This window comes from Conger conger, chromosome 13, assembly GCF_963514075.1.
Source record: "Conger conger chromosome 13, fConCon1.1, whole genome shotgun sequence".
Taxonomy (NCBI): Eukaryota; Metazoa; Chordata; class Actinopteri; order Anguilliformes; family Congridae; genus Conger; species Conger conger.
Window position 1 is genome coordinate 12,051,039 of NC_083772.1, and position 10,569 is coordinate 12,061,607.

Consider the following 10,569-nt stretch of genomic DNA (forward strand, 5'->3'; position numbering starts at 1 on the left):
CAGCATGATCTGGTAGTTGCATAAGGTGGGCTTGGCAAAGTAGCTTGGTGGGGCTGTGACAGTGACGATAACAAGATCTATGATGACCTTGACAGAGCTGAATGCCCAGATGATAATGATGGCAGCTATGGCCCTGCCGGTTGTGGAAATGCTGGCATGTCTAAGCGGCATGCAGATGGCCACGTATCGCTCCAGGCACATAGCGGTGATGGTGTAAGGTGTGTTTTTAACGCTGATCCCCATCACAAAGCAGAGCACGATGCAGTGACTGACAGGTATCCACGTATGGAAGTAGCTAAGCAGCACCACCAGGTCTGTGAGCAGCAGGAGTGTAGAGTCCATTAACAGAGTGTGAGCAAACAGGATGTATCGCGCATCACCCCGGAAAGCCTGCTTACTGAAGAAGGTGAAGAGCATGAAGATATCAATATAGACAAAGAACCACACCAGCACCTGCACTATGGCTGTCTTCACCCTCAGCACCTTGGGGTCATTGTCAAAAAGAATGAGCTCCTCACTGCTGCTGTTCTGATCCATGGCTCGTGCACCTGCAGGATACTGGAGAAAATGTGTAAAGGAACAAATGTGAATTGTGTCTAAGATAGTCACCCTAAGCATGCCTCTTCAATACTGCTGTTCTGACTCATATGATACAAGAAAAAAATAAAACAAGAACTAATCAGACTATATACAGATTATTCATATCAATAATTTTTTCACTTAAATAATAATTTTGTTGACAATTTTCCATGAAATATGTTTTAAAAGTAAAGATATGTACAATTGACAGAAATATATTTAAACCCACAGGAGTGACCCACAGGAATCTGAATATAGAAGTAGTCCATCAACAGGGTGTGAGCAAACAGGATATAACGTGTGTCACTGTGGAAAGCCTGCTTACTGAAGAAAGTGAAGAGCATGAAGATGTCGATGTAAATAAAAAAACCACACCAGCACCTGCACTATGGCAAACTTCATCCTCACCTCCATGGGGTCGCTAGAAAGTAGAACCAGCTCCTCACTGCTGCTGCTCTGATCCATGGCAGGTACACCTGCAGGCTACAGGAGAAGATAGAGAAAAAAGCAGACATTCATTGTGACTAATGCAGTACTTCTCACACTTAAAATAGCTCTTCATTTCATGGACTGCTTTCACTCAGAATATAATTGTGTTGGCAATTTTCCCTTGAAAGGTGCCTTAAAGTAAAGACACGAAAAATATGAACATCATTTTTTTTAATTTTTTTTTGCATTTATTTGCTTCAGTTTCAGAGAATGCACAATGATCAATTATACAACAATAAGTGATGTTTGTCCAAAGTTTGTAAGAGGTATTTGCAACATGGTATTCTGTAAATAAGCTTTGAAAACAAAAGATTACTCCCTCATCTACTGTTTTTGAACTACCCAATGGCCTCGATCATCTGCTCATACAATAGACTGTGCACTTTCAGAAACGTCCCAACAAAATAGTTTATGAACATGCAAAATGAGCAAAAATGCTTTCAAAAAAGTGTAAGGCTATCAAGCACAACTTTTGTTTAAATATAACTTCATCCTACCCTGACTAATTCTTCACACCACATTACCAGCAAAATCACAAATGAGTCAAAGGCATCTTGTTATATATAGAGGTGGGGCCAGTTTTTTTTTTTTTTTTGCTGAATATTACTCTCGTCAGGGCCCGCTGAGGAAATTTGTTACATGGGACCTAATCAAGAAGCCATGAAATTCCAGCAATGTTGTCCAATAATTGTATTATTTATGAATATGGTAAGGGGTTAGGATTCCTCTGAGTGTGTCAATTGCTTGGTAAATGCTACCAAAGGATAGGTTATAAAGTGTCAAGTAGGTCAAATCCAAGTGAAGACATGATGTTTAGCTCAAAAGCTTCCTGACTGTCAGTCTAACATTAGGATGTTGTAGGCACTACATTTTGTAGTTATCTCAGGTTCGTTATATTGTTTCCACAATTCAACTCAAAGTTCAACTTTCAATTATAATCTCTGAAAGCCAGGCCTTTGTTGTTCTCCATACTACATTTTCTGTACCCTCATTTCATAAATCTTGTTGCTAATGCCAGTCATCACTCAGATAGATCTGTGGACCAGGTTTGAAATGTGCTCTTGGAGGGTGATCTTTGTGGAGAGCACTCTGGAGGTGACACAGCATTACAGCCAACATAGAGACCTGTAGCTCAAATTTCTAAACAGCCATGATGCACACACACTGATTTGAATTCCACAAAACAAGAGAAGAGTCCAGAGAAGCAGGCAGGGGTCATAAACAAGAATCCAGAAAACAAAAACCACCAGGACAGAATGCCACAAGGGCAAGGGCTTGGGAACAAGTAGACTAGAACTAGGGTAAAGGAATATTAGGGCTCGGGACTTGAAAAACAGGATAAGACAAACTAGCGAACTGCAACTGAGAAGGACAGGTATAAATGCACAGGGGAATGAGACAACCTAGGCGGGGCATGGGAGTGAGGGTGATCGAACAAATAAACACCAGTTTAGAAATATGAAAGGGTAATAATACAATAACGAGGGGGAAATGAAATGCGGACTGGATTCATAAAGACAAACATGTAATACAAATGGCTCCAGACTACGGAGTAGACAATTACACAGAATTGCAAATGTAGTGATACGGGAGAGCAGGTGCGAACATTTCACTGAATCAAGGCAAGCAATTTAGCGATAGAACAGGGAGGAAGAGCAGTATTGAAGCAGAGGAAGAGTTATTCTGTTAGTTACATGATTAAATAACACATATCCAAAACTAGTGAATGTTAGTTTGTTAGTTAGATGACCATATTCGTGTGTTAATATAATTACTACTGTACAAATTATATGTTCTAGTTGGAATTAGTAAATTAGTGCTATCTACAAACATGAAATGGAGAGAAAGCAGGAAGTAAGAAAAGCGAGACTGAAGGAATCGTAGGAAACTGGAAAACCAAACAGACAAAACTCAGGATCATGACAATTTCCTGGTAATTTTATCTAGATTTCTTACACAACTTAGAACATATCACCATTTGTATCAGACCACCCAATATTTAGGTGAGAAAAAGTATTGTGACTGACAGGTGTTTCTTGTAGCTCAGATGTGTCCTGTTAGATTGATTGGTTAAGCAATAAATAGTTCTGAATGTCTACTCTTGGTTTTAGCCTTGGGTTTTGCCAGGGAAGACCGCATTTGTGGTAGGAAAGATAAACCAACATGAAACCAGAGAGCAGTTTTTGGAAGACAAGCAAGCCATTTTGAAGCTTAGAAAAAGGGAAATCAATCAAAGCCATTTCACAAACATCGGGGATAGCTTGTATAAAAACTTGGAATGTCCTGGAAAAAAAAACATGCCGTACTAAGCAACAGACATCGAACAGGTCGACCAAGGAAAACAACAGCAGTTGATGTCAGAAACATTGGAAGAGCTCTGAAGATAAACCCCAAAACATCAGTCTGTCACATCCCAAACAATCTTGACAGGGCAGTGGTGAAGGTATTTCAATCAACCATTCGAAGAAGACTTAGAGAGCAGCAATATAGAGGCTATACCTCAAGATGCAAACCACTTATCAGTGGTAAGAATAGGAAGGCGAGATTACAATTTGTAAAGAAGTATAGAGATGAGCCACAAAAGTTCTGGAACCAAGTTTTATGGACTGATGAGACAAAGATTAACCTCTACCAAAGTGATTGAAAAGCCAAAGTGTGGAGAAAGAAGGGATCTGCTCATGATCCAAAACATACAAGCTCATCTGTGAAGCACGGTAGAGGAAGTAGCATGGCTTGGGCGTGCATGACTGCTTCTGGAGTGGGCTCACTACTCTTTATTGATGATGCAACTCATGATAGTAGCAGCAGGATTAATTCAGAAGTCTAGAAAAACAGCCTGTCTGCCAACTAATTGGGAGGAACTTCATCATGCAGCAAGACAATGACCCAAAACACACTGCCAACACAACAAAGGACTTCATTTGGGGAAAAAAGTTTTTTAGAAGAAAAAAACCCACCCAAAACAAACTGAGAGAGGCTGCAGCAAAAGCCTGGAAATTCATCACAAAATAAGAATGAAACACTTTGGTAATGTCACTGGGTTGCAGACTTGATGCAGATATTGCAAGCAAGGGTTATGCTACCAAATTTCAAGTGTTTATTCACTTTTATTTACTTAAATACTCTCTATTCCAATACTTTTGCTCACCTAAAAATTGGGTGGTCTGATACCTTCTCTTGTCTCATGTTCATCTTTTTATCTCAACCCCAGATGCATTCAGTGTATTGCAAAACAAGTTGATATACCCTGCCAATGGACCGTGGAACAAGTGCTGCATTCATACACTTTGTACGGGGAGCTAGGGACAGACTAAAGGGAAGAAACCTGTGCTTGAACGCATTTCCTCGGAACATAAACATACTGTGTTTGTATTTTGTGTGTTCTTTAAGAATTGGAAAATGTAAATATGTATTGCGAAGGTCTGCTGTGGTGAACTCGTCCTCCTGGCCCATGGATGAAAAGAGGTGTGAAAGGCAAAGTGTTCCAAAATGGCAGATGTTGCAGAAAACCTCTTCAGATTCAGGAAGGGTCAGAAGCCTGCATCCTCTGCTGAGCAGCCTCCCCCAGTTCTGCTGAGGGTCCATGGACAGAGATGTGTGGTAAGCCTTGCTGCCAAGGCAGAATGAAGTGCCTAAGTGGAAGGCATAATGGGGGCATAAATAGAAATTAGCAAAGAAAAGACATTCAGAAGTCTTTTTTCACACAGAGAGGGGTCACTGCCAGCTTGCCAGGACATGTAGTGGAGGCAGAAACACTGGGGATTTTCAAAATCTTGATACGGTGCTAGATAGTATTTAGATAGTATTTAACTGGCAAACTGAGCAGTAGGTAAGCTCTAGTGGCAGGAAAAGGCGAGCATTGACAGGCTGAATGGCCTGTTGTCATTATGTCATGTTATGTTACTGGATCTCACTAATTTGGGTTGAAAGACTTGATAATGTGGAATCAGCAGAAATCATTACAATTAAGGGACTAGCACAATGAGACTAACTTACACAATAGAAGGCAGAATGTGATGAGAGACAGATTGAGAGCATTGTTTGTTTCTTGATACATTATTATCTGAGCACCTTTGAATTTGTTTTAATTCTGAAATGACATTGGAGAGCAGATACAATATTTGTTTCGCAATTTCTTACACTTTAGGAAAATGCCACATGGTTGTTTGTGGCCCTGCTGTTGAAGCTGTTTGCAAGCAACAAATACGTAAACCACCACATGATGAAACACAACTGAGGAGATTACAATACACTGTTGCTACAGCACACTTCCAGCTCTGTACACTTGTTTGTGCCATGCAGGGAGGGAGAATACTCCAGAGAGCTGCCACATAAAATATTAACAGACATCCTGGGACATTTACTTAATTGCACCATCCTGTTTTTTTTATTTTTTTATTTTTTTTTTTGTCTGTTCAAGGTTTCTCTGTGAACTTACATTACATTATACAGAGTCTGACCCACATGGAAAATTCCTACAAAAATCTATCAAGATGTGTTCAATACAAATCATATAATTAACATTTATATTAGCAAACGCACATACAAAATGTATGTTAGATCCTAAGAAGGTCTGACAAATATGGCATGGCAAATGGATAAGGCACAGATAAGCTAATCTATGTGGTGAGAAATATGTGAGACCAAGTTTGCTGCCTATGTGGGCATACAAAATTCAGCACGTAGAGGTCTTTACCCACATAGATGTTTTATCCCAAGATAAGCAATCACAAATGAATAGACAATTTCATTTATTTTCCCATATGGATTTCATGTATGCTTTCTTATATAAAAGTGGGCATAAACATGACACGAATAAGGCATGACAGGAGTAACATAAGTATAATCCAATAAAAACAAGAATCTTAGAATATTTTTTCCATTTGGGGAGTACATCTGCAGACAGTGTCAAGCTTCAATGAGGAGGGCAAATGGCTTAACTTATGGCTTGCTGACAGAACCCCAACAGTAGTTATGTAGTATTAGGCTTGCTTTATGTAATTACTTTTGTTACTGAGGGTGGATTTCAAGACAATAATATGAATCCAAGTATTTACTATTGCTCTATCCAGTTTTCTTTAACCATTTCTTTAACCAAAGGGCTTTCCTGGAGGGCTGTACAATGTTTTTAAAACAATGATAAAGGCTTAACACTACACTTTTATTGATTATTGAACATTCTGGATCTGCTGATGATTGTATTATATGAGAAAATTATAGCTTAACTGTGGAACTCATTGACATGCAGAGCTGGGGAAAGAGAGCTGTGGATTAAGGCAAGCCCATTCAGATTCCTCCCTGTTATTTAATGCCTCATTCATCTTAATTCTTAGCAACAGAGCACAGAGGTCAACGCAGAAGCTCAGATACAGTATTGGGTCTCCACATCAGAAAGCCCAGGGCCTGGGAGGCCTGTGATGCCTGGGAAACCAGTGAGGCAGCAGCCAAGGGAGAGGAGGGGCTTTTGAGCTCAGACCTCCAGTAGAGAGGTCAAAGATATGGAAAAGTTTAAGTTCCATAGTACAAAAACATTAGTCTTTACTGAATTAGCATTATATTTATTTATGGGAACCTGCTGACAAAATGCAAAATATGTTGCCAGTGCACACATATATGGTCACACTATCCCTGTGTACACTCTTGTAGTACACTGATTTCCGACAATCAGCTGCCATTGTCTTAAAAGCCATTTCTTACAGTAATGCAAAAGTGCCCTACACGCAGGAATAATGACTCGGTATGTTGTACATATGCTGGTTTGTGATGTCATGCCGGTGAGAAACCACAAAATATACAGTACTATGCAAAAGTCTTAGGCACCTGTCTAACATTCTGTACAGATAAGATTCTTTCAAAAATAATTCAATGAAAGGTACTAAATAAATGTACTATACATTAGAGTAACTTGGCAGAATAGTTCAAAACTGAATCAAAGAAATATTTTTTGTGACCGCATCACTTCTCTGAGATAGCCAACGCTGTCCTGCAGTTCTATAAGACAATCAGCAGGGAGGTTGTTCCAAGCATGTTGGAGAACTTGCCACAGTTCTTCTGCAGACTTTGGTTGGCTCCTTGCTTCTGATCTCAGCCAGCCTTAATCAACTTTTTGTGTAAAAAGTAGTCAATTGCTTACAGTAATATGTTACTTTTTAAAATAAAATACCAAAAATGTCTCTGTAAAATTAAATCTTTTGGAAAATGAATATTTGGAAATCTCAAATGTGTTTTTTATACTAACACACACAAAAAAACGTATGTATAATAAAAGTCTAGGGTACCTAAGACTTCTGCACAGTACTGTATACATTTTATTGTGCTTGGGCTGATGAAAGCTATAATTCCTGAGATGACTACAGTTACATATATTTTCATATAAAAATGGAAAAATGTCAAGTAACATGATTTTTCTTTTTGCAATTTCATTATTCTCTCTGCAAGACATGCAAGCTTTCATGCAACTAGTACACAGCTTGTGCATTCACTTAAAAAAAATAAATAAATAAAGGTACGAAAAGTGGCAAAAAAGGTACCAATACTTCTCCCTGGGGCAGTACTCAAAAGGTACAGGAAATGGTACCCTAAGCCAGCAATATATCATTAATTTGTATCTTTTTGCTTTGAAAACATACAAATTTGTACTGAAAGAAAACATTTAGGGTGCAGAACCGGAACCATTTAGATAGTTTTAAAAAAAGAATGGATGTGAAATTATCATTTGTTGTAAATTTTAAGGGGAAAATATGCATTAACATACTGAACAAAAAGGCTAAAATATTCAGCCAATAAATATTGGCTGAAGTGGTGGAACAGTCAGCGCGAAACCATTTAAATAACATGTGCACCAGTAGGCTAACTGGTGCCACAGATTTCAGATCCCCTTGCAAAATAGATCTCAGTGGTTAGGCTAAATACAGGCGAATAACATGATTTCATACCATCGTACAGTTATTCACAGATAACAATGTGTCTTTTCTCCATTTTCTTATGATAGGCTATACTGTATATTATTACAGGGCATGATCAGATAAAGTGTTGAGTCTGGGTAATTATTCTCTGATAGGTAGGTCCGGTTTGTTCAAATGAACCTGCCTGGTGGAAGGTTAGTTTCAGAGCATAAGATATCATAGTTACTGGCACAGGCTTTCTCTGATCCTCATATTTGGATCTGGAAATGCTGAATTTTCCTACATTTTGATTTAATAGATCCAGATAACTTAGGCTAGTTTCTATAATGGACACCAGGGCATGGTTGTTTCCACACATCTATTGTTGATAAGAAAAATTGGTCTTCTCATCATTCATTTAGTACTGCTGTAACACACTCCCACTTCAGGCGTCCCCGCTTTTAGGGTACATTTGGGAAATTTGCTCTTTGAAGAACAAAAATGTACACTTTATCCCTGAGAGTGTTGAGTAACCTTTGAAGGTTTGCTGAATTGTCATTTTGAAATAAAGGGAGCACAGTATCCTGGCTAATTTTGGTTTAGATGCAATTCAAAAAATATTAAATGAAAGGAACCAAAATTGGCAAATTCTATTAATTTCACTTTTTCATTTAAACTTTTGGGTTAAAATACCAATGTACACAATTTTGTGGCTTTCTCTGTTACACATTCATCCTAAGCTGCTGCGTTTCTCCAGAGACGGGCTAGCCCTGCACCTCATGTAATATTTCAGGGCAAGGTAAAACTTAAAACTTATCCTTGAGGCCATAGATAAGGGGACTTAGAGCCCTTGAGACAAGGGTAAAAACAATAAAATTGAAGAATCTGACAGTTAGATACAACTGTTGACTCTGCATCCTAAGAACTGCCAAAATATAGGGGCACCACAAGTCAGCCATGCATAAAACAAGCTGTACACCATGGAGCAGGAGTGCACAACATTGTGCACTGGAAACAACCCGACTCTTCACACAAGAAAGACCAAGGAGCTTATTGTGGACTTCAGGAGCGCCAAAGGCTGCGACCACATCCCTATTTACATCAATGGGACTGAGGTGGAGCGCGTGTCCAGCTTCAAGTTCCTGGTTGTCCACTTCTCTGAGGACCTCTCTTGGACCCTCAACTCCTCCACCCTGGTCAAAAAAGCGCAACAGCACCTTTACTTCCTGAGTAGAAGAAAGCCCACCTGTCTCCCCAGATACTGGTGAACATTTACCGCTGCACCATTGAGAGCATTCTGACTAATTGCATTTTAGCAGCTGTTTTGTTTTTGCTTTTTTAAGTAATACCCGTTTCATGTTTCACAGTTCTGTTGGTCAGTGGCCCTGGAGGGCTGTACAATGTTGTTGTTTTTTATTTGAAATCATACAAGATTGAACAGAGATAAGTGCCTAACACTAGACTTAAATTGTTATATTCAAATAGCTTATTGAACATTCTGGGTTGCCTGCTGATTGTATTATATCTGTAAATAATACTGTATCTCTGAAACTAAATGACATGGAGAGCTGGGGAATGAGCTGTGAATGAAAACAAGCCCCCTGTCGATTCCTCCCTGCTTTTTCAATGTCTCATTCATCTTAATGTTTAGCAGAAGTCAGTGCAGAAGCTCAGATACAGTGTTGGGTCTCCACATCAGAAAGCCCAGGGCCAGGGAGGCCGTTCATGCCTGGGAACCCAGTGAGGCAGCAGCCAAGGGAGAGGAGGGGCTTTTGAGCTCAATAGAGGCAGAACATAAAGATTCAGTTCCATAGAACAAATATAACTTGTATTTTCCACAAGAGATCTATTCAACCAAGAACTACTCCATAAGTGAACATTATTTTGCACAATACAAAATACTTGAATCTTCACTGAAATAGCATCTTTTTGATTTCTGCTTACATGCTGATAATATGGTACATAATTCAACATCATTTCATAAGCCATATTCATAGTAATGTACATAAGTTAACAGCACAGTAAGGTTGCAATCTATCTGAATTATTTCAATGCATTATAAAAATTGCCATGTGTAAAAGCACATACACTTATGTATCTCTTGATTCCAAGCTGGACCAAAATATTCTCCCATGCTGTGATTAGCCGATGGCACTATTTCCTACAATCCACACTTGTATTTCCACAAAATTATTTTTTTGAAGTATATTAAACAAAGAACAATGTTGAGTTATACGTGTTTACATGTATAATTTTATTTATCAGAAAAATGGGTGGCCTTTTTTTCTTTAAGAGATTGAGAAGACTCATTTTAAAGTTTGGGACACTAGCATGCAGCTTGTGCACTAATTAATCTTCTTAGAAAACTCACCTTGAAGGAAACTAGTTAGAGATAACAGGTTTGCTGAATTGAAATGATGAGAGTTAGGGGGAATGGGATCCTGGTTCATTTTGGTTGTTTAGATGAAATGTATAAAATATGAAAAGATCTATAAAATGCAAAGGCTACAACACACTGCAATTTAGGTCACATTTAATGAATTTTCCTGCTTCATTAAAACTCAAATTTAAAGTATTAGATTCACATTTTTGTTTCATCTTTTTCATGTCAAGATAT